General features: G+C 49.0%; 1 pseudogene across 1 annotated transcript in view; it reads left to right on the forward strand.

The window, feature by feature from the left end:
• The window catches only part of LOC309548382, a 482,992-nt pseudogene extending 462,719 nt beyond the window's left edge, over window positions 1–20,273 (forward strand). The window contains exon 2 of the transcript XR_014226167.1: window positions 18,686–20,273. The product of XR_014226167.1 is annotated as an uncharacterized misc_RNA (transcript). The remainder of the gene's footprint in view (window positions 1–18,685) is intronic.
• Window positions 20,274–25,319: the final 5,046 nt, after the last annotated feature.

The following is a 25,319-nucleotide window of genomic DNA, read 5'->3' on the forward strand; positions in this document are numbered from 1 at the left end:
ATGTGCTTTGAAAATAGATAGCCAAAGCCGAAACTTGGCCTTTGATAGTACCCAAGGCCAACCACTGTTCAACCCCTTTCTGTAGAAAAGCCAAAACCTTGGCGATAGAAAACAAGTGATGGTGCACTTTCAGCGATTCGCACCATGAAATGTATGATTTCTACGTGCGATGATAGATCTTTCGAGAAGTCGACTTCCCAGCCTTTAAGAGAGTGGGGATTACAGACTCAGAGAGACCCCCTATCTCTCGACACCTGACTTTATCTCTATCTCTATCTTCCCTTAGAGGAAGTCTCCAAGGGGTACCGGTGGTAAATTTTATGAGGTCTGCGTACCAAGATCGACGAGGCCAGTCTGGAGCCACCAGAATGATCGGAATGTTTTCCACCTCTATCCTGCGCAGAAGACGTGGCAGAAGTTTCAATGGGGGAAATACATAAATCAGCCAGTACTGACCCCAAGGAGCCACCAGGGCGTCTGAAGCGTCGGCCAGAGGATCTTGAGACCTGGCTACGAATCTCTGCACCTTCTTGTTGAGGTGGGAGGCAAACAGATCGACCTTGCGGGTCCCCCACCGAACACACAGTAGGTGAAACACCTCTGGGTGTAGGGACCACTCCCCTTGATCCAACACCTGACAACTCAGGTAATCCGCCTGCCAGTTTTCCACACCTGGGATGTGTACAGCAGAGAGGGCTGGAACAAATCTTTCTGCCCAAGTCAGAATCTTGGCCACCTCCTTGGCCGCCAGGACACTCCTGGTGTCCCCTTGGTGATTGATGTAAGCCACAGCCGTGGCGTTGTCTGATTGAACCCGAACCGGACAATCGCGTAGGTGAGTCATCCAATGACTCAGACAAAGGTTGTTCGAGGGGAAGAAAACCCTCGCCAAGGCTGAATCCATAGTCAGGCCTAGGTACTCCAGTCTCCGGACCGGAGTCAATGCGGATTTTTTGAAATTGATATTCCAACTGAACTCCTGTAGAGTTCGGACAGTGACCTCCAGATTCTCCAACAATGAGAGATTGTTCTCAATAGGAGATCATCCAAGTATCCCAGTACCACAATTCCCCTCCGGCGCAGCAATGCTTACACCGGAGCCAGAACCTTGGTAAACACCCAGGGAGCGGAGACGAGACCAAAGGGTAAGGCCACAAATTGATAATGCTGCCCTGCTACCGTAAAGCGAAGAAACCGCTGGTGTCCAGCGTAGATAGGGATGTCCACTACAATATGTATGGACTCCATCTGAAACCTCTGTACCCGCACAAAGCGGTTCAGGGCTTTGAGATCTAGGATGGGGCACATCTTGCCTTCTTTTCTGGGCACGTTAAACAGGTTTGAATAAAACCCCTGAAAGCGTTCTGAACCTGGAACCGACACAATCACCCCTTGCGACAGCAAGTCGTGTCCAGAGAAGCTCCAAATAGCTTCTCCCCCGTAAAAGGGAGATCAGCAACAGCTTTTTTAGAAGCCTGGTCAGCCAACCAGCATTTCAGCCATATCAGGCATCTAATAGCAACCCCCACTGCTGACGTCCTGGCCACCAATAAGGCCAAGTCCAGGGACGTATCACACATGAACACCAGGGCTTGGACCAACTTGACTAACAGTTCCAGAACCGCAGGTGTCGTTTTCAAGTTACTCTTAAGCAACTTCACCCATTCAGTAGCAGTCTGTGCTATGAGAACATTCACAAAGTTAGCTTTTAACATGTGACCCGTCACCATATGTAAATGGTGGGATAAGGATTCCACCCGTCTATCAGCGGGATCCGAAAAGGTCAGCGACTCTTCCACCGGCACCAGTGTCGCTTTATGTAACCTGGCCACCGGGGAATCCACCTTCGGTGGTACAGCCCACCTGGTATCCACCGCCTCAGCAAAGGGATAACGGCGTGCAAAACGCTTAGGCACCACCAGCATGTGCTTAATGCATCGCTATTGTTCATCCACAATAGAGTGAAACAAGTCAGGACAAGGGAGTACTTAATACCTAATTTGCGATATTTGCGGGAGCCAAAAGACACCTGCGTACCTGACGCTGTGGGTTCATCAGCCATTTTAAGAGTTTACCGCACAGAAACTATCAAAATTTTCACCAAGGCACGTTCTCGCGCGACAGGGGTGGAGGACAGATCCTCTTCACTGTCAGAATGTGAAGACACCGACCCATCAGGGTGGTATGCGTCTGCGGCAACCATATCTGTGTCAGAATCCAAAGATCCTGTAGATGGAGGGGAGGACGGAGGACATTTGTGGCTTGCTGCACCAGAACAAACCAACTGCAAATCTCTGGCTGCAACTGTGAGCCGGAGGGCCCGCAGTCATTTCCAGGGGGTCTGCAGGTGATATTTTATCCTGGGACTCCAGAGACTCCAGTCACGTCGAGTCCATAGACACCAAACATTGCAAGATTTAATGTTGCACACATCTGTGAAATGACAACAAATTAAGGTAAAGTTAACTATGTTTAGGGTGTATCCGGTCTATAAACCAGAGGCTCTGGATGGACAGTTGGATAAATGTTTCTATATTTAGGATGTATCCGGTCTATAAACCAGAGGCTCTGGATGGACAGTTGGATAAATGTTTCTATATTTAGGATGTATCCGGTCTATAAACCAGAGGCTCTGGATGGACAGTTGGATATTTGGTATGTAGTTACTGGAGGCAGTCTGGTGGGTTACATTGTGTATGAGGAATGGGAATGGTACGGTGTCGGTGTCAGTGTCATTTCATGTGTTACTGGAAATATCGGTGTGATAAACAGTTCTACAAATACCGAGAGACATCAGAAATCACACCGCCATCGTTTTATTGTCCCATAATAGCAGTGTTGCCAACCGTCCGTACATTTACGGACAGCCCGCAAAAACAGGGCACTTTTCTCCTGCCCGTAAATGGCCGTAGCAGGAGAAAAGTGCCAGTAAAAATAGCTGTGACCGGCTCACCTCGGAACTGCGCATGCGCAGTTCCGGAGATGCCCGAGATGATCATCTCATTATCCGACCGATTCCGATGCTGCACAGCTGCATTCGGCCGGCAGGGACCAAGCCCGGGGGGGGGGGGGGCGGGACTGGCAGAGGCTGTGCGGCGCGCTTACTGGTCGGGACTCAGGACAGTCACAGGAGGCAAATGATGATGTCATGGCGCCACGCCAGGAGGCAGGACTCGGAGCCGAGCGGGAGTTGGTGCAATGGAGAAGCTGGACTCTGGAGCCCTGTGAGTGCTGTGGAAGGAGTCAGAGACTCAGAGCGGTCCGGACAGTGTTGCCATTGCCAAATCCCAGTGCTTGTGTTGTGTTATTGTCCTCTAGTCTCCACTGCTGTGTGCCAGTCAGATTCGGTACTTTTAAATGTGAGTCTGTCTGACCATCTGATCGTGGGACAAGCACTTTACTCTTAATTGTGATCCCAGGGGGCTATCCAGTGCTAACATTCCATCCCCAATGAGGCTATGTCAGTATTAATAGAGTAAGCTGGGTCCCGCAGTCTCTGACCACCCCCCTGTACCATGTCCGCCGCAGTCTCTGACCACCCCCCTGTACCATGTCCGCAGTCTCTGACCACCTCCTCTACCATGTCCGCAGTCTCTGACCACCTCCTGTTCCATGTCCGCAGTCTCTGACCACCTCCTGTACCATGTCCGCAGTCTATGACCACCTCCTGTACCATGTCCGCAGTCTCTGACCACCTCCTGTACCATGTCCGCAGTCTCTGACCACCTCCTGTACCATGTCCGCAGTCTCTGACCACCTCCTGTACCATGCCTGCAGCCTCTGACCACCTCCTGTACCATGTCCGCAGCCTCTGACCACCTCCTGTACCATGTCCGCAGCCTCTGACCACCCCCCTGTACCATGTCCACAGCCTCTGACCACCTCCTGTACCATGTCCGCAGCCTCTGACCACCTCCTGTACCATGTCCGCAGTCTCTGACCACCTCCTGTTCCATGTCCGCAGTCTCTGACCACCTCCTGTACCATGTCCACAGTCTATGACCACCTCCTGTACCATGTCCGCAGTCTCTGACCACCTCCTGTACCATGTCCGCAGTCTCTGACCACCTCCTGTACCATGTCCGCAGTCTCTGACCACCTCCTGTACCATGCCTGCAGCCTCTGACCACCTCCTGTACCATGTCCGCAGCCTCTGACCACCTCCTGTACCATGTCCGCAGCCTCTGACCACCCCCCTGTACCATGTCCGCAGCCTCTGACCACCTCCTGTACCATGTCCGCAGCCTCTGACCACCTCCTGTACCATGTCCGCAGCCTCTGACCACCTCCTGTACCATGTCCGCAGTCTCTAACCATCTCTTGTCTTTTATCATGTCTGCAGGGGAGTCTGGACTCTGGAGAGGAGTCAAGAGTGAGAGTGCTGCTGGGATGGGGTCACGGGAGAAGTCAGATGTGTGGGGCCTGCGGAGTGGAGACCAGAGCCGTCTGACTGAGCCCTGCACAGTGCACCTGAGAGGAGGTCAGTGACAGAGCCACCAGACCAGTCTGATGGGGGGGGGTCACTGATGTAAGGGGGCACTGATATAAAGAACCCTCTATATTAGTAACCCCCCTATATCTTAATGTATTCACTCTGTGGAAGGTGGTCTCTGGTCACCAGATTGCCCCCCACATCAGAGTTCCTGGCGTTCCCCTTTACATCAGTCTTCAGGATTCTCCCCTTACAGTGCGAAGGGGGAACTCTGCGGACCCTGATATAAAAGGGAACTCTGATGTAAAGGGCAATGCAGTGCACTCTGATATAAGGCAGTTTCTGGTCACCAGAGCACCCACTTAAATCAGAGTTCCCCCTTAAATCAAGATCTGCAGCATTCCTCTTTATGTCACTGTAAGGGAAATCCTACACACTCTGATATATGGGGGAACACTGTGCTGGCTGGGTTAGATTAACCTGATATTCATGTAAATGGACTTTTGTTTAACCTAAACACATTGCTAATAGCACTATCTACATGTTTATATTTTAAGTATTGATATTTGCACGGTTTAGCACTGAAAACAGCCTGTTTATGTACATTTTTGCCATGTCAGTAAAAAATTGGTGCCGTCCGTAAATTTTGGACGTTCTGCCAGTAAATTTCGCTCCGGGGGGTTGGCAACACTGCATAATAGATGATGTCTGGGGGAGCTACATGTTCATGGGAAATAAATCAGGAATAGGAGAGTTCCAGCAGTGAAAGGGTAAAGCTGAGTTAGCCGAGGAAGTGGGTGGATACATTGGGCGGGGCTGATGACGCAGGACTCCCCCCTCCCCCATAGATACAGTACATTGTATATAAGGGAGGAAGATCTTCATCAATGTACACATTTCTTCTAAACAATGAGAAGTCATCGTGTCATTACAGAAAGATTGAATCCCTGAGCTACAAGAAAATCGGGGGGGGGGGTGGCAGATATAGGCTCCGCCCCGGGTGCCAGGTGCTCTAGTTACGCCACTACGCCACTGCCTCCCCGCCCCCCCTCCCCCTCCACACACACAGATCACCCACCTCCTTCCCCACCCCACACACAGATCACCTACCTCCTCATCCCTCCCCCACCCCACACACAGATCACCTACCTCCTCCTCCCCCACCTTACACACGGATCACCTACCACCCCCCCTACACACACAGATTACCTACCTCCCCCCACACACACAAAGATCACCTACTCCCCCCCACACAGATTACCTACCTCCCCCCACACACACAAAGATCACCTACTCCCCCCCACACAGATTACCTACCTCCTCCCCAATACACACACACATACATACCCATTACCTACCTCCCCCCCCCCACACACACACACAGATCACCTACCCCCCGCACACAGATCACCTACCCCCCCCACACACAAAGATCACCTACTCCCCCCACACAGATTACCTACCTCCTTCCCAATACACACACACATACATACCCATTACCTACCCCCCCCCCCACACACACACAGATCACCTACCCCCCACACACAGATCACCTACCCCCCCCCCCCCCCCACACATACACACAGATCACCTACCTCCCTCCACCCCCCCCCCACACACACACAAACACACACACACAGGTCACTCACCTCCCCCTACCCTAAACACACACAGATTACCTACCCCCCCCCACACACAGATTACCTACCTCCTCCCCAATACACTCACACACACACACACATACATACCCATTACCTACCCCCCCCCCCCCCCACACACACACACACACATCATCTACCCCCCACAGACTGATCACCTATCCCCCTCCCCATACACACACACACATCGCCTACCTCCCCCCACCCTACACACACAGATCATCTACCACCCCCCTCCCACACACACACAGATTACCTTTACCTATCTCCCCCCACACAACAATTACCTACCCCCCCACACAGATGACCTTCCTCCCCCCAATACACACACACAGATCACCTACCCCCCCAATACACACACGCACGTGCCCCCCCTACACACACAGGCCACCCACCTCCCCACACACACACACACACAGGTCACTCACCTCCCCCTACCCTAAACACACACAGATCACCTACCTCCCCCATACACACACAGATCACCCACCTCCCCCCAATACACACAGGTCACCCACCTCCCTCCCCCCACACACACAGGCCACCCACCTCCCCCCCCCCCCCACACACACACACACACAGGTCACTCACCTCCCCCTACCCTAAACACACACAGATTACCTACCTCCCCCATACACACACACAGATCACCCACCTCCCCCCAATACACACAGGTCACCCACCCCCCACACACACAGGTCACCCACCTCCCTCCCCCCACACACACAGGCCGCCTACCTCCCATCCCCCTCATTATACAGAACAGAATAAAAAACTGGGAAGTGATGTCATGTGTTGTATTGTATTTGTATTTTCTAACGACAACTGTACTGATTAAACTAAAATTGTACGATCCGGTATAATACACAAAACATTTTCTCCCATCGGATGAACTGTCGTGATGGAAATACTATATATATATATTTTTTTTTTTTTACACCCTCTTGTCTATTAGCCAAAAAAATGGGCTTTTTTTATTTGACAGATTTGGCTTCCCTTGATTTCTTGATTTCATTGGAATTCACATTCGGCATCCAAATTTCTTTTAAATTTAATAAAAAAAAACACGTTCCACCTGAACCTGGGGCGGCTCCCCTCATCACTTATAGCAACAACCCAATCCCTGATCACTGTGTGGGGGCAATCATCAAATCCACTAACTCCGCGACATTCCTGATCCCCCATAGAGGAGGAGATCGAGAGATTCCTGATCCCCCATAGAGGAGGAGATCGAGAGATTCCTGATCCCCATAGAGGAGGAGACTGAGAGATTCCTGATCCTCCATAGAGGAGGAGACAGAGAGATTCCTGATCCCCATAGAGGAGGAGACTGAGACGTTCCTGATCCCCCATAGAGGAGGAGACAGAGAGATTCCTGATCCCCATAGAGGAGGAGACAGAGAGATTCCTGATCCCCATAGAGGAGGAGACTGAGACGTTCCTGATCCCCCATAGAGGAGGAGACCGAGACATTCCTGATCCCCCATAGAGGAGGAGACCGAGAGATTCCTGATCCCCATAGAGGAGGAGACTGAGAGATTCCTGATCCCCATAGAGGAGGAGACAGAGAGATTCCTGATCCCCCATAGAAGAGGAGACCGAGACATTCCTGATCCCCCATAGAGGAGGAGACCGAGACATTCCTGATCCCCCATAGAGGAGGAGACCGAGAGATTCCTGATCCCCATAGAGGAGGAGACTGAGAGATTCCTGATCCCCATAGAGGAGGAGACTGAGAGATTCCTGATCCCTCATAGAAGAGGAGACAGAGAGATTCCTGATCCCCATAGAGGAGGAGACAGAGACATTCCTGATCCCCATAGAGGAGGAGGAGACAGAGAGATTCCTGATCCCCATAGAGGAGGAGACAGAGAGATTCCTGATCCCCATAGAGGAGGAGACTGAGACGTTCCTGATCCCCCATAGAGGAGGAGACAGAGAGATTCCTGATCCCCATAGAGGAGGAGACAGAGAGATTCCTGATCCCCATAGAGGAGGAGACTGAGACGTTCCTGATCCCCCATAGAGGAGGAGACCGAGACATTCCTGATCCCCCATAGAGGAGGAGACCGAGAGATTCCTGATCCCCATAGAGGAGGAGACTGAGAGATTCCTGATCCCCATAGAGGAGGAGACAGAGAGATTCCTGATCCCCCATAGAAGAGGAGACCGAGACATTCCTGATCCCCCATAGAGGAGGAGACAGAGACATTCCTGATCCCCATAGAGGAGGAGGAGACAGAGACATTCCTGATCCCCATAGAGGAGGAGACCGAGACATTCCTGATCCCCATAGAGGAGGAGACTGAGAGATTCCTGATCCCCATAGAGGAGAAGACCGAGAGATTCCTGATCCCCCATAGAGGAGGAGACCAAGAGATTCCTGATCCCCATAGAGGAGGAGACAGAGAGATTCCTGATCCCCATAGAGGAGGAGACTGAGAGATTCCTGATCCCCATAGAGGAGAAGACCGAGAGATTCCTGATCCCCATAGAGGAGGAGACAGAGAGATTCCTGATCCCCATAGAGGAGGAGACCGAGACATTCCTTATATCCCATAGAGGAGGAGACTGAGAGATTCCTGATCCCCATAGAGGAGGAGACCGAGAGATTCCTGATCCCCATAGAGGAGGAGACCGAGAGATTCCTGATCCCCATAGAGGAGACCGAGAGATTCCTGATCCCCATAGAGGAGGAGACCGAGAGAGATTTCTACTTCATCATCAATCCTTCTGGATCCACACCTTACATACAGGGGAACCCCGGGGATCCACACCTTACATTCGGGGGAACCACACCTTACATACGGGGGAACCCCGGGGGGCTTCATAACGATCTGTCACTATCGTACTTACTACCAGAACCTCATGTCCTTCATTTCTGCTTCTTCTTTCATTGTATCGTTTCATTTCCTGATACACACAACTTTCTGATATTCACACAATTACATTTTATGTTGTCTGTTCCTCTCCAGTCACCCAACCTCACACACCAATTACTTCTCCTATTTAATTTTCTTTGTTTTCATTTTATTGTTTTTCTGTTTTGGTTGGTCCCCGACAGTTAGGTATGGAGAACATGGATTCCCAGTTTGTCTGTTTACTGACGTTTTTTTTTTTTTACATTTCTTATCTTATTTTGCCTTTTTTGTTTTTCAGCTTTTTATTTTTTTCTGTTTTAAGCTTTGCAGCAGCACCATCTAGAGTCTGCTCTCCATACTGCACCCTCTGTGTCACTTCCTGTCCCTGGAACTCCTGAACGCTCGGCCACCATACGGGCAACATGGTAATTTCTCCATGTCAGACCACACAGGTAAGTAAGGTGGATGTCCTATTCATGGTACAGGGCTCCTATCCCTGCTATAGACATATCAATAATCTGTGACCGACTCTTCCTCCTTGTGATGAATGATAAGTATATACGTGTGTGTATATGTATATATACACTGCTCAAAACAAATTAAAGGAATATTTTGAAAACACATCAGATCTCACTGGGAAAAAATCTCATGCTGGATATCTATACTGGTATGGACTGGGTAATGTGTTAGGATCTATACTGGTATGGACTGGGTAATGTGTTAGGATCTATACTGGTATGGACTGGGTCATGTGTTAGAATCTATACTGGTATGGACTGGGTAATGTGTTAGGATCTATACTGGTATGGACTGGGTAGTGTGTTAGGATCTATACTGGTGTGGACGGGGTAATGTGTTAGGATCTATACTGGAAGGACTGGGTAATGTGTTAGGATCTATACTGGTATGGACTGGGTAATGTGTTAGGATCTACACTGGTGTGGACGGGGTAATGTGTTAGGATCTATACTGGAAGGACTGGGTAATGTGTTAGGATCTATACTGGAAGGACTGGGTAATGTCTTAGGATCTATACTGGTATGGACTGGGTAACGTGTTAGGATATATACTGGTAAGGACTGGGTAATGTGTTAGGATCTATACTGGTATGGACTGGGTAATGTGTTAGGATCTATACTGATATGGACTGGGTAGTGTGTTAGGATCTATACTGGTATGGACTGGGTAATGTGTTAGGATCTATACTGGTATGGACTGGGTAACGTGTTAGGATATATACTGGTAAGGACTGGGTAATGTGTTAGGATCTATACTGGTATGGACTGGGTAGTGTGTTAGGATCTATACTGATATGGACTGGGTAGTGTGTTAGGATCTATACTGGTATGGACTGGGTAATGTGTTAGGATCTATACTGGTATGGACTGGGTAATGTGTTAGGATCTATACTGGTATGGACTGGGTAATGTGTTAGGATCTATACTGGTATGGACTGGGTAATGTGTTAGGATCTATACTGGTATGGACTGGGTAATGTTTTAGGATCTATACTGGTATGGACTGGGTAATGTGTTAGGATCTATACTGGTATGGACTGGGTAATGTGTTAGGATCTATACTGGTATGGACTCGGTAATGTGTTAGGATCTATACTGGTATGGACTGGGTAATGTGTTAGGATCTATACTGGTATGGACTGGGTAATGTGTTAGGAAGGAAAGGATGCTACATCGCTGAATGGAAATTAAAATGATCACCCTACAGAGGGCTGAATTCAAAGACACCCTGAAAATCAAAGTGAAAAAATGACGCAGCAGGCGAGTCCATTTTTGCTGAAATTTCATTGCAGACCCTCAGAATGGTCCTCAGTAGTTTGCATGCCGCCCCCTCCCCTATGCTTGTATGCAGGCCTAACAACATCAAGGCATGCTCCTTTTGAGATGACAGATGGTGGACCAGGGCATCACTGAGCTCCTGAACAGACTGAGGTGCAACCTAGTGGGGTAAGATGGACTGAAGCATAACGTCCCAGAGGTGTTCTATTGGATTTAGATCAGGCGAGTGTGGGGGCCATTTAATGGTATTCATTTCTTCATCCTCCAGGAACTGGCTTCATACTCTCGCCACATGAGGCCGGACATTGTCGTGCACCAGGAGGAACCCAGGACCCACTGCACCTGTGTAGGGTGTGACAATGGGTGCACAGATTTCATCCCAATACCTAATGGATGTCAGGGTGCCATCGTCTAGCCTGTAGAGGTCTGTGCATCCCTCCATGGATATGCCTCCCCAGACCATCCCCGACTCACCACCAAACCGGTCATGCTGAACAATGTTACAGGCAGCAGAGCGTTCTCCGGGGCTTCTCTAGACCCTTTCATGCCTCTCATGCTCAGAGTGAACCTGCTCTCACCTCTGAAAAGCACAGTGTGCCAGTGGTGGACCTGCCAATTCTGGTTTTCAATGGCAAATGCATATTGAGCTCCATGGTGCCAGGCAGTGAGCACAGGGCCCACCAGAGTATGTTGGGCCCTCAGGCCACCCTCATGAAAGAGCAGATACTGGTCCTGCTGATGGGTTAAGGACCTTCTACTGCCCTGTCCAGCTCTCCAAGAGTAACTTCCTGTCTCCTGGTATCTCCTCCATGCTCTTGAGACTGTGCTGGGAGACACAGCAAACCTGGCAAAGGCAAGTATTAATGTGCCATCCCCTATAGGGATGAGATTTGTGGTGGTGGGATCAGTAAGAGGCAGCGGTGGTGGAGGATGGGATCAGTTGCACTGGCAATTAGTCACTTAGTCGATTTCCCCCTCAGTATACACGTGCCCCCAGGGATGCCTCTGTGTCATGGGGTCTCCTCGCTGAGGGTAGAGCTCCTCCCCCCTTCATTTTTAGTCGTCAGCTGATTTTCTCTTTCACTGTCTGCCTCCGTACACGACTTCTCTCTGGAGAGGATAGGCGGAGCGGACCAGTGAAATGACAATGTCCAGCCTCCTCCCAGTGGGTTGGTGCCCCCCCCCCCAGGAGCGGAATGGATGGGTCCCCCCAGTGGCGAAACTTCCCAGGGCCCACTCGTGTGTGACTGCTGTGACCCTGGCAGTTCTGCCACTGAGCTGTGAAAACCTATTGGCATCACCTGCTATTTTGTGGGTTTTATTTCCTTCACTTCCTGGCCCCCTCCTACTTTGCTTGCCTATATAAGTCATGCTGAGTGTAGCCCACATTGCCTGAGCATCTTCACAGTTCTCAGAGCTCCTGTTCACTTGCTACTTGTGTATTCTGAGCCTGACTACCCATGTACCGACCCTAGCTTTGTTTACCTCCTGGGCTTGTTTGCTGCACATCCTGAAATTGGCTTGTCCTCTGGATTTCCTGTTGTCTCTTGCTGTCTGTACTCTACACACGCGAGTGGTCTCTGTATTATCAGCTGGGCCTACCCGGGGACAGCAACTCAGTTTCAGCTTGCTGAAAATTCATTTACTTGACAGTTTTCTCCAGCTATGAGCTCCTCAGAGACACTGCAGCCTCTTCTGGAAGAACTTCAGTGTTTGGCGCAGAGAGTTGATGTCCAGCAGGAACCTTCCTCACATTTGGATCAGCTGCAGGTCGTGTCCACTTCCTCACCCCATGCTCCGGTCCTGCTGTTCCTTCAGTGGAGGGTAGTCCTTTTAAACTCCAGCTGCCTCCACCAGGGCCGGCCTTAGGTGTTCAGGCGCCCTGTGCGAGCTAATCCTGTGGCGCCCCCCCCTGCCCCACCCACCCCCCAGCGCCCTGCACATTTTCTTGCACTTCATTTGACTTTTCTTTTTTATGATCACTAACACATTAGCCCCCCTTTCATTAGAGACCCCCCCCCACGGAGCCCCTCTCACATCAGAAACCCCCCACAGATGCCCCCTGACATCAGAGACCCCCCACGGAGCCCCCCTTACATTAAAGACCCCCTTACATCAGAGCCCCCCCTTACATCATAGACCCCCCGACACAGCCCCCTTACATAAAAGACCCCCCACAGAGCCCCCTTACATCAGAGACCCTCACAGAGGCCCCCCTTACATCATAGACCCCCCCGACAGAGCCCCCTTACATCAGAGACCCCCCACACAGAGCACCCTTACATAAAAGACCCCCACAAAGCACCCCCTTACATCAGAGACCCCCACACAGAGCCCCCTTACATCAAAGACCCCAAACACAGCGCCCCCTTACATCAGAGACCCCCCCCCCCACGGAGCCCCCCTTACATCAGAAACCCCACACAGAGGCCCTCCTTACATCAGAGGAGAAGGGCAGGAGGAGGAGGAGAAGGGGCAGGAGGGGGAGCCGACGATCTCTCCTCTGGCATCCCTGGAGAGGAGGGATCCGTCAGTGGTGGTGGATCGGAGGGCGGCTGAGCTGTGTGTGATACACAGCTCAGACTGCAGCTATAGAAGGCACAGCCGCACAGCGGGAGGTAAGTGGCGGCCGCAGCCTGTGTTAACCCTCTCCAGGCTGCGGTCATCGCTTACCTCCCGCTGTGCGGCCTGATCATGTGCGAGCTGTGATGGCCGCACGGCGCCCCTGTTGCCCATGGTGCCCCGTGCGGCCGCACAGCTCGCACACCCCAAAGGCCGGCCCTGGCCTCCACCACCGTGCTTTTCTGGTGATCCTAAAACTTGTCAGCGCTTCATCAATCAGTGCTCGATTCACTTCAAGCTAGCGGACCACCATTTCCCTACTAATCAAATATTACTATGTTCCATTGTAATATCACAATGTAACATCAGAACCTGTGCCACTAAAAAATTACAGTCCTAAAAAAAGTTAAATAGTTAAAACGTAATATTCCATAAAGTGCTCAGTTGTGTGAATAAAGTTCTCCATGCCTAAAATAGCTTCTCAGTGTTCCAGAAAAGTGCTCTGTGCCAACTGTTGTGCTTCCACACACTCACCAGATGTAACTGACTTTTATGCTTTTCATGCATATGGAAATCTTCCTGATTTTTTAAACAGGGGCATTCAGCCTTTCCATCTCCTTGTTCTTCTCCTCCTTAGTTCTCCTCTCTCAGAATCCTTATATTCCTCCTATTTCCTCATGTATGTCCATTAATATTTAAGGAGACAAAGAGGGGGGAACCCATATAGTGCAGTATCCTTTTACTAAAAACAATTAGTTAACCACTTTACCACCGGAGGATTTTGCTGTCTTACGTCCAGGCCACTTTTTGCGATTTGGCACTGTGCGAATTTAACTGACAATTGCACGGTCGTGCCACTCCGTACCCAAACAAAATTTACGTCCTTTTTTTTCCCACAAACAGAGCTTTCTTTTGGTGGTATTTGATCACCTGCGATTTTTACTTTTTGCGCAATAAACAAATAAAGAGCGTAAATTTTGAAAAAATAACTATTTTTCTTTTCACATTTTTGTATATGAAATTCCCCCCCAAAAAAATGTAAAAATCAAAATTTTTTTTAAATTTTTGGCCAATTTGTTTTCTGCTACCTATGTTTGGTAAAAAAAAATCACAATTAGCGTATTTTGATTGGTTTGCGCAAAGGTTATTGCGTTTACTATCTAAGGGAAAGATTTCTGTCATGTTTGGCGTTTTTTTTTTAATGAGTAATGGCGGCAATCTGCGTTTTTTTTTTTTGCGGGACTGCGACATTGCGGCGGACAGATCGGACCCTTGACTGACATTTTTGACACTTGTGGGGATACCAGTGACATTACTACAGTAATCAGTGCTATACATATGCACTGTTACTGTAAAATTACACTGGCAGGGAAGGGGTTAATTTTATTGGAGAGGGAGGGGTTAATGTATGTCTGGTGCTTACTAACGTGTGTGGGGGGAGGTGACTGAGTGACACAGGGACAGATCGCATGTTCAGCTATGCTGAAACCTGCAATCTGTCACTGTCTGTCACTTAGGAGATCCGCCCGCTTTGTTTACACAAGCGGGCGGATCTCCAGACTCGATTCCCGGACGATCAGGGAAGAGCAGCGGCAATCGCCGCCGCTCCTCCCCTGGCCCGACTCCCGCTGTGACTGAATACAGCGGGAGCGAGCCTCCGGCGGCGCGTGAGCGCCGCCCACAAGGGGAGGAGTCCAGTGACGTAGGTCCACGTCGCTGGACAGGAACTAACCACTTTGCCGCAGTAGAGCTCGAGTGAGCGGTCGGCAAGTGGTTAAAAAGCATTACACACTTACAGTGAATAGATGTTAAATGTCCCATGTAAGGCCCGGAAACAGGCCGGAAATTATGTCACTGGATGTCCCTCCCACCGTACGTTTCACCCAGTCAATCAGGCGTCTTTCTCTCTGCATTTATTCTCATACGTCCTGATATTCTTCAGCCTTTCTTCTTGTCTTCTTGGAGGTAGATTCTTCACCCTTGGGAGTGGGAGCTGTTCTTCTCCAAATGCATGATGGTAAGCTCCATCCTTGTGTCTTCTTCTCTAAGAAGTTTGGGTGAGAACCTCTGAGTACTCTAAAATGTCTGCTATCACACTTAAAGGGACCACAATCCAAGTAACAGACACCTATCTCCCATCCAGGACCTATCCCTGGCATACTGTACATATCCCTCTTTGCCTCGATGCTGTGTTGTCCGAAGCTCTAGGGGAAATCCTACAATCCTCCCTGCATTCTGATGTTTTCCAGGTCTGTGTTCCTCCAACATATTTGAAATCTCTGTAAGGCCAAGAACCATCTGGCTGCCCTAGCATTCGTGTCTTTTGTTATGTCTCATCCAGGCAATTGGGACTTGGTCCTGCCAAAGAGAAAATAGCATGGGGAGTCAAAAGTCCACTTAATGGCCAGGAACTCCCGATCCATTATGGTGTAATTTCTCTTGGCAGATGTCAACTTCTTACTGACAAAGACTATGGAGTGTCCCTTGCTATTGACCTCTGGGGACAGAATGGCTCCTAAGCCTTTGCTGATGGCATCCTTTTGGACAATAAATTCTTTAGGGAAGTCAGGAGCAACCAGCACTGTATACTGGCATAAGCCTGTTTTAGGCTCCCAAAAAGTCTCTCTAGCCTTTTCATAACACTTAATCATGACTGACTTCTTACTTTTTGCCAAGTAAGTTAGTGGTGCAGCAATAGTGATGAAGTTGATGACAAACAGATGGTAGTACCCAACTATGCCCAGGAACACTCAGACCTCTTTGTGACCGAGCAGAACCAAGCCTGAATAGCCTCTAACTTGTTCAGCTGAGGCGTCGCCAAATCCCTACCCACAATGTACCCCATATACTTGGTCTCTTCCATCGTAATGGCACATTTTTAATTGAGAACCCCTCCTGCTTTCTTTGTATTGAGAAATAAGAATCCATACAATCCATAAGAGACCTCACTTCCTGTCCTATAGCCAAACAAGAAGTGAGGGGAAATACATACAAATTAAGGGAATTCCTTGGGGGCCTCCAGGTCACCAGAACTAGTGTCCCAATTGGAAGATTTCCCCGCTATTACCTTTCTGGGAATAATCTAAAATTTGAGATTTTCTTTTACTTTCACTTTTCAATGATAATGGCAAACAGGAGAAGAAGAGAGGGTGAATCTCCCGAACAGGAGCACACACAGCAATAAAAACTGACAGATGTTCTAACCCTTCTCCACTCCATTCAAAACTGAAAAAAAGTTTTGCCTTTCGTTATACGTTAAGCATAGATCTTAGGGTTTTAATAAACCTCTTGACCAGCCCATCTGTCTGTGGGTTATAGACAGAAGTATGCAATTGTTTGTTTTGGAACAGCTTGCACAGATCTGCCATCACTTTTGACATGAACTGGGTGCCTTGGTCTGTCAAGATTTCTTTAGGGCAGGGGTGCCCAGCTAGTGGCCCACAGAGCCCTCTGATGTGTCCTGCGACCTCCTGTTCAGGGATGGCGGGTTCACGAGTCCAGATCGCGGGATCTCAGAGTATTAGTGTTGTGAATGAAGCCGGCAGTAGAGGAAGCAAGCAGCTGAAGAGCAGAGCCCCATAAGCCGATGCTTCCTGTATAGCGAGTGATACCAAATACATTCTGCCTGGGACAGCAACAGCCAGCGATACCTGAATGTAAGACTGTTATTAAAGGTAAGTTTATTAATAAAATCACAGTGTATATATGGGCATATCTCTCCTGCAGTGGTTACTGGGCTGCTTTTAAACTGATCCGAATGTGCACTGGGCCTTAGATTTCTGTTATTACCTGCGGGGGTTGGCTTTCAGAAAGTACACCACAACTGCAGGATATACCGTAATGGAAGTTTATAGCAAAGTTCAGATAACCCACAGAAAAATCACAGGTGCACTGCGCTACACCCACAGTGTGGGTAAACCACAGCACATCAGTGTAAAAGCAGCCTTAGGCCCTTTCACACAATCGGTCCGACCCAATCTGACCCTCCATTCACCTCTATGGAGCAGCAGATGTTTTTACACCCACCTACCTCCAACCTGATGCGCTAAAAAAAAGCAGAAGGGGATCTATCCCCTTCCATGTGGGTGGATCGGATCGGAGGGCCCATAGAGTAGAGTGGGCTGTGTCCATGTCTGCCCTGCATATGCAGAGTGGACATAGACCTGTCATCCACCTGATTCTATCATTGTAGCCCGCAACCGGTTACGTCGCTTAAGTGCTCCTGGCTCTTCAAAAGGTTGGGCATCCCTGCTTTAGGGAACCTGGTTCTTGAGAATATGTTAAATAATTCCCTAAAAATTGTTTTTGAGGTGGTCTCCCTCAGAAGGACTGCCTCTGCTGCCTTGGTGCATAATCGAGCACCACAGGATATATTGGTGACTTTGGGCTGATTTCATCACATCCATCACTATACGCTCAAACGATACTTTGATTAGACAGATGTACAATGGGGGTTTCCAAAATGCAATGCCGAAGCAGTTAGTTGACAAATGGGACATTAACCACCTCTTCACCTCAACAGTAACTCTGGCCAATAGAACTTGTCTGTTATCTGTGCCTCTGTTTTCTAAGCCCCAGATTACCTTCCCATGTGCCATTGTGAGCCAAGTCCAGTACCATGTGTCTAAAAGGCTGAGGGACCAATACCTGGTAGATCACTTCCCTGGGCTTTGGTAGCTTGCTATAGCAACTCACTATTGACCAAAAGTGTGTAAACCTCCTTTTAGCCTCAGACACTTGTGATACCTCCTTAATCACAGTAACTTGTTCTCTGGCATTTTTTAAATGCAGAGACCTGCATTTGGGCAGCACCAAATGCTCTCCTTGATACTTCCAGATCAGGATGCGCAGGACTAGGGGAACCTTACCCCATCCTTTTCGGATAGCCTGTAATGGCGAAGTTTCCTCTACATCCTTTTCAGCCGTAACTTGCATAGAAGATACCCCCCAATGTCCAACCTTCAAAGGGAACAGAACGGTCACCATGTTCAAGCATTCCTCTGCTCCTAGTCTCACAGTTCCACAAAGCGAGGACAGTACCATTATGATGTCATGTATCAGATTGGGTACAACCCCAACCTCCTGGGTATCCATGTCACAGGATCAAAGGTAATACTGGTAGTCACTGGCACGAGCGGTATTCATTAGTTTCCCCACATATGCATACTACTAATAGGGTCTTAATTAGGGGCCCACTCTCCCAATTATTTTGGTATGGACAAGGGTTACCATACTACCGGAGTCCAGTAATGCCTGGCCATGAAGCTGAGACGCCCAGATGTCACATTTTATTAGCTCCTCGGTCAAATTCAGGTGAGCAGCACAATTTTATTTAGCCCTTTATATAAAATCTTGACTTTCATTTTTCCTATATAGGTGGTTTGAAGAGCCAAGTTTTCGGTCATGTTGGACTTAAAAAGCACAACTGAATCACATGGGAAATAATACAAATGGGTGTTATAAGTGACTGAAAGTCTTTATTGCAGTTCATTGCAGGATTTACACAGGACACAAGACCTATCCGTGTTCTAAATGTCATAAATGTTTTGGATCCTCTTCAACATTGATCCAGCCTCACAGGACAACAGAAAATAAGTCATTCTGGAAATGACAATGGTTTTACAGTAAAGTCCAACCCATGTATACATAAGAGGAGTCATTTCAAGCTATTTCTTGTTTTGAATGTAATAAAGGTTTTACAATGGAGGCAAAAGGTACAAACCAGAAGATTCACACTGGAGGGAAGTCATATCAGTGTTCTGAATGTGACAAAGCTTTTAGAACCAAGTCAAATCTTATCAGACACCAGAAGGTTCACACTGGTCACAATCACTACCAATGTTCTGAATGTGGCAAACTGTTTACACAAAAGTCAAATCTTATCACACACCAGAAGGTTCACACCGGAGAGAAGCCATATCAGTGTTCTGAATGTGACAAAGCTTTTACAATAAAGGCAAATCTTATCACACACCAGAGGATTCACACTGGGGAGAAGCCATATCAGTGCTTTGAATGTGGCAAAGCTTTTATAACTAAGAGAGAGCTTATCACACACCAGAGGGGTCACTCTGGAGAGAAGCCATATGATTGTTCTGAATGTGGCAAAACTTTTGCAACTAAGAAAGGGCTTATCATACACCGATGGGTTCACTCTGGAGAGGAGCCATATCGGTGTTCTGAATGTGACAAAGCTTTTAAAACCAAGAGAGAACGTATCATACACAAGAGGGTTCACGCTGCAAAGAAACGATATCAGTGTTCTGAATGTGATAAAAAGTTTACAATGAAGTCGAATCTTATCATACACCAGAGGGTCCACACTGGAGAGAAGCCATATCAATGTTCTGAATGTGAGAAAGCTTTTACATCTAAGATCTTATCATACACCAGAGGGTCCACACTGGGGTGAAGCCATATCCGTGTTCTGAATGTGGCAAAGCTTTTACACAGAAGTCTAATCTTATCACACACCAGAGGGTTCACACTGGAGAGAAGCCATATCAATGTTCTGAATGTGAGAAAGCTTTTACATCTAAGAAAGATCTTATCATACACCAAAGGGTCCACACTGGGGTGAAGCCATATCCGTGTTCTGAATATGACAAAGCTTTTACACAGAAGTCTAATCTTATCACACACCAGAGGGTTCACACTGGAGAGAAGCCATTTCAGTGTTCTAAATGTGAGAAAGCTTTTACAATGAAGTTAGATCTTATCAGACACCAGAGAGTTCACAATGAAGAGAAGCCTAGTCATTGTTCTGAATGTGACAAAGCTTTCACTACAAAGATAGAGCTTATTAGACACCAGAGGGTTCACACTGGAGAGAAGCCATATCAGTGTTCTGAATGTGACAAAGCTTTTGCACAGAAGTCAAATCTTATCAGACACCAGATGGTTCACATTGGCGAGAAGCCATTAATGCTCTGAATGTGACAACGTTTTTACAGTTAATGATTGATTTATCTGTCACCAGAGGATCAACAAGCTTCAGCTGCAGAGAGGAAACTCTGGAAGAGGGGGGGGGGGTTAAAGAGTTTTGGGTATCCCATTAGTTTTAAAGCCCCAATGTCATCCCACAAGCTAGGAAAGCAGTGAAAAGATAAAATGCTTCTTTAAAAAATAAAATAAAATCTGTAAGTAAACTGGAATGTAATGGACGGATGCATTGAGTTATATGTTTGCATGTAATGCATTTTCATCATTCACCAACTGAGATGTGTTCCCAAGAGTTGTCCTCATTGTCAGATCCTGAGCTAATACATGCCCAGCACTGCCTCAGTACCAGAGACTAGGATGGGGTCAAGTGTCATCTTTCCACGCCTCTGAATCCTCAGTGGGAGAGTCTATTCCAGGTTCTGCTGACTATTGATACATCAGCCAGGCTCGAGGGCTCCAGCTAAGCCCACCTTGTCCACACCTCCTATTACAGTATCTCACATAATAGAGTACACCCCTCACATTTTTGTTAATATTTTATTCTATATTTTCATATGACAACACTGAAGAAATGACACTTTGCTACAGTGTAAAGTAGTGAGTGTACAGATTGTATAACAGTGTAAATATGCTGTCCCCTCAAAATAACTCAACACATAGCCATTCATGTCTAAACCGCTGGCAAAAAAAGTGAGGACACCCCTAAGTGAAACTGTCCAAATTGGGTCCAACGTGTCAAAATTTTGTGTGGCCACCATTATTTTCCAGCACTGCCTTAACCCTTTTGGGCATGGAGTTCACCAGAGCTTCACAGGTTGCCACTGGAGTCCTCTTCCACTCCTCCATGACGACATCACGGAGCTGGTGGATGTTAGAGACCTTGCGCTCCTCCACCTTCTGTTTAAAGATGCCCCACAGATGCTCAATAGGGTTTAGGTCTGGAGACATGCTTGGCAAGTCCATTACCTTTACCCACAGCTTCTTTAGCAAGGCAGTGGTCGTCTTGGAGGTGTGTTTGGGGTCGTTATCATGTTGGAATACTGCCCTGCAGCCCAGTCTCCGAAGGGAGGGGATCATGCTCTGCTTCAATATGTCACAGTACATGTTGGCATTCATGTTTCCCTCAATGAACTGTAGCTCCCCAGTGCCGGCAGCACTCATGCAGCCCCAAACCATGACACTCCCACCAACATGCTTGACTGTAGGCAAGACACTTGTCTTTGTACTCCTCACCTGGTTGCCGCAACACACGCTTGACACCATCTGAACCAAATCATTTTATCTTGGTCTCATCAGACCACGGGACACGGTTCCAGTAATCCATGTCCTTAGTCTGCTTGTCTTCAGCAAACTGTTTGCGGGCTTTCTTGTCCATCATCTTTAGAAGAGGCTTCCTTCTGGGATGACAGCCATGCAGACCAATTTGATGCAGTGTGCGGCGTATGGTCTGAGCTCTGACAGACTGACCCCCCCACCCCTTCAACCTCTGCAGCAATGCTGGCAGCACTCATATGTCTATTCCCAAAGACAACCTCTGGATATGACGCTGAGCATATGCACTCAACTTCTTTGGTCGACCATTGTGAGGCCTGTTCTGAGTGGTACTTGTCCTGTTAAACCGCTGTATGGTCTTGGCCACCGTGCTGCAGCTCAGTTTCAGGGTCTTGACAATCTTCTTATAGCCTAGGCCATCTTTATGTAAAGCAACAATTCTTTTTTTTCAGATTCTCAGAAATTGCTTTGCCATGAGGTGCCATGTTGAACTTCCAGTGGCCAGTATGAGAGAGTGAGAGCAATAAAACCACATTAAACACACCTGCTCCCTATTCACAACTGAGACCTTGTAACACTAAGTCACATGACACCGGGGAGGGAAATTGGCCAATTGGGCCTTATTTGAACATTTTCACTTAGGGGTATATTCGCTTTTGTTGCCAGCAGCTTAGACATTAATGGCTGTGTGTTGAGTTATTTTGAGGGGACAGCAAATTTACACTGTTATACAAGCTGTACACTCACTACTTTACATTGTAGCAAAGTGTCATTTCTTCAGTGTTGTCACATAAAAAGATAGAATAAAATATTTACAAAAATGTGAGGGGTGTACTCACGTTTGTGAGATATTGTATATGTTCCAACCCCCTATGATCAATGCCTCCTTTCCACATTTCATCTCCTCTTATGGAAGACAACTTTGCAGGCAGGTCTGCGGCTGGGACACCAGTCAGGGGGAAGTCTCTGTTCGGAGAGAAGGCAACTTCCCAAGCTGGCATAGGGCTTCTAACACAGAGTTGCTGCTGTTTTATGGGATGCATTCTACAGTACCACTTAATCCCAGCTGGTTACTTATGTTTCATCTGCTTCTACTAAAAGTCTCAGGGATGCCATCAGGTGAGGAATGATTATCTTTATCTTTTTTTCTCTGTCCAGCAATTGTTCATCTACATAGACTTCACACAGCACAACTGCAAGCGATTGGAACTTACAAAGTGCTGAGTTTGTGGTCATATCCCTACAACTAGTTATGGGGGACTGAAATTCCTCTGATTGGGGTTCAATTTATTGACTCAGAAAAGGCAGGTCTCTTTTTGGGGTAAAGTTTGGAAAGAACACTTCTTTCCCCAGAAACGCTAGGACATTGGCGCTAAAGTGTAACTATGGGCAAAATCAATAATTACATTATTAATGTAATCTGTCTGCATAGTTTGTTTTTTTGTCTCCTATTGTAACAAAAATATTGCTTTTTGATCTGTTTTCTTCTACTTCCTGTTGAAAGCCAAAAATGGTAGTTGGAGGGGTTGGGAAAGACCATATAACACTGCAAGGGGTGCCTACAACTGTCAGTTTTTATTAATTTGGTTGTTTAAACCTTAAAAAACCTGTTGCTGTAACGGCTTTAGAAGCGTTAGCTGAAGTTGGGCTTTACTTGTTGTGTGTCTTCCTTATAATCTATCTAAGACTTCCCTGCACAGGGCAGACATCTCAAGTCTCCCGCAAGTCGCGGGAGACTCCCGCTATCCGCCCTGAGCTCACGGACACCCGTGAGCTCAGGGCAATATCCCGGCTCTGTGTGTGAGTCAGTCTGAGTGAGTGAGTCAGATGAGATGACTCATCGATCGATGCAGGCAGGAGTGTGACAGCTGTCAGCAAGCTGAGCCTGCACACACAGACATTACGTCGGAGCCGAAGTAGATCCGGCTCACAGGCGGAGTGATATGAGTCATGCACTCCGCCTGTGGGAGGAGCTGCAGAGAGCAAGCAGCTGCTTTGCTCTCTACTACAGCCACATTCTACTCCAGGAGGCATTTTGGCACGCGGGACCGTGACACTGTGACACCCCACTCTGTGACAGTACCAGCAAGTGACCAGGCCAGTACCAGCAAGTGACCAGGCCAGTGACCAGCACCAGTGACCAGGCCAGTGACCAGCACCAGTGACCAGGCCAGTACCAGCACCAGTGACCAGGCCAGTACCAGCACCAGTGACCAGCACCAGTGACCAGGCCAGTACCAGCACCAGTGACCAGGCCAGTGACCAGCACCAGTGACCAGCACCAGTGACCAGGCCAGTACCAGCACCAGTGATCAGGCCAGTGACCAGAACCAGTGACCAGGCCAGTACCAGTGCCAGTGATCAGGCCATTCACCAGAACCATTGACCAGGCCAGTACCAGCGCCAGTGACCAGCACCAGCGACCAGGCCAGTGACCAGCCCCAGTGACCAGGCCAGTGACCAGCACCAGTGACCAGGCCAGTACCAGCACCAGTGACCAGGCCAGTACCAGCACCAGTGACCAGCACCAGTGACCAGGCCAGTACCAGCACCAGTGACCAGGCCAGTACCAGCACCAGTGATCAGGCCAGTGACCAGAACCAGTGACCAGGCCAGTACCAGCGCCAGTGATCAGCACCAGTGACCAGGCCAGTGACCAGCACCAGTGACCAGGCCAGTGACCAGGCAAGTACCAGCACCAGTGACCAGGCCAGTACCAGCAACAGTGACCAGGCCAGTACCAGCACCAGTGACCAGGCCAGTACCAGCACCAGTGACCAGCACCAGTGACCAGGCCAGTACCAGCACCAGTGACCAGGCCAGTACCAGCACCAGTGACCAGGCCAGTGACCAGCACCAGTGACCAGGCCAGTGACCAGCACCAGTGACCAGGCCAGTACCAGCACCGGTGACCAGGCCAGTACCAGCACCAGTGACCAGGCCAGTGAACAGCACCAGTGACCAGGCCAGTGACCAGCACCAGTGACCAGGCCAGTACCAGTACCAGTGACCAGGCCAGTACCAGCACCAGTGACCAGGCCAGTACCAGCACCAGTGACCAGCACCAGTGACCAGGCCAGTACCAGTGACCAGGCCAGTGACCAGTACCAGCACCAGTGACCAGCACCAGTGACCAGGCCAGTACCAGCACCAGTGACCAGGCCAGTACCAGCACCAGTGACCAGCACCAGTGACCAGGCCAGTGACCAGCACCAGTGACCAGGCCAGTGACCAGCACCAGTGACCAGGCCAGTACCAGCACCAGTGACCAGCACCAGTGACCAGGCCAGTACCAGCACCAGTGACCAGGCCAGTACCAGCACCAGTGACCAGGCCAGTGACCAGCAGCAGTGACCAGGCCAGTACCAGCACCAGTGACCAGGCCAGTACCAGCACCAGTGACCAGGCCAGTACCAGCACCAGTGACCAGGCCAGTACCAGCACCAGTGACCAGGCCAGTACCAGCACCAGTGACCAGGCCAGTACCAGCACCAGTGACCAGGCCAGTACCAGCACCAGTGACCAGCACCAGTGACCAGGCCAGTACCAGCACCAGTGACCAGGCCAGTACCAGCACCAGTGACCAGCACCAGTGACCAGCACCAGTGACCAGGCCAGTACCAGCACCAGTGACCAGGCCAGTACCAGCACCAGTGACCAGGCCAGCACCAGTGACCAGGCCAGTACCAGCACCAGTGACCAGCACCAGTGACCAGGCCAGTACCAGCACCAGTGACCAGGCCAGTACCAGCACCAGTGACCAGGCCAGTACCAGCATCAGTGACCAGGCCAGTAC

This window comes from Pelophylax lessonae (assembly GCF_965119305.1).
Source record: "Pelophylax lessonae genome assembly, chromosome: 2".
NCBI classification, from domain to species: Eukaryota; Metazoa; Chordata; class Amphibia; order Anura; family Ranidae; genus Pelophylax; species Pelophylax lessonae.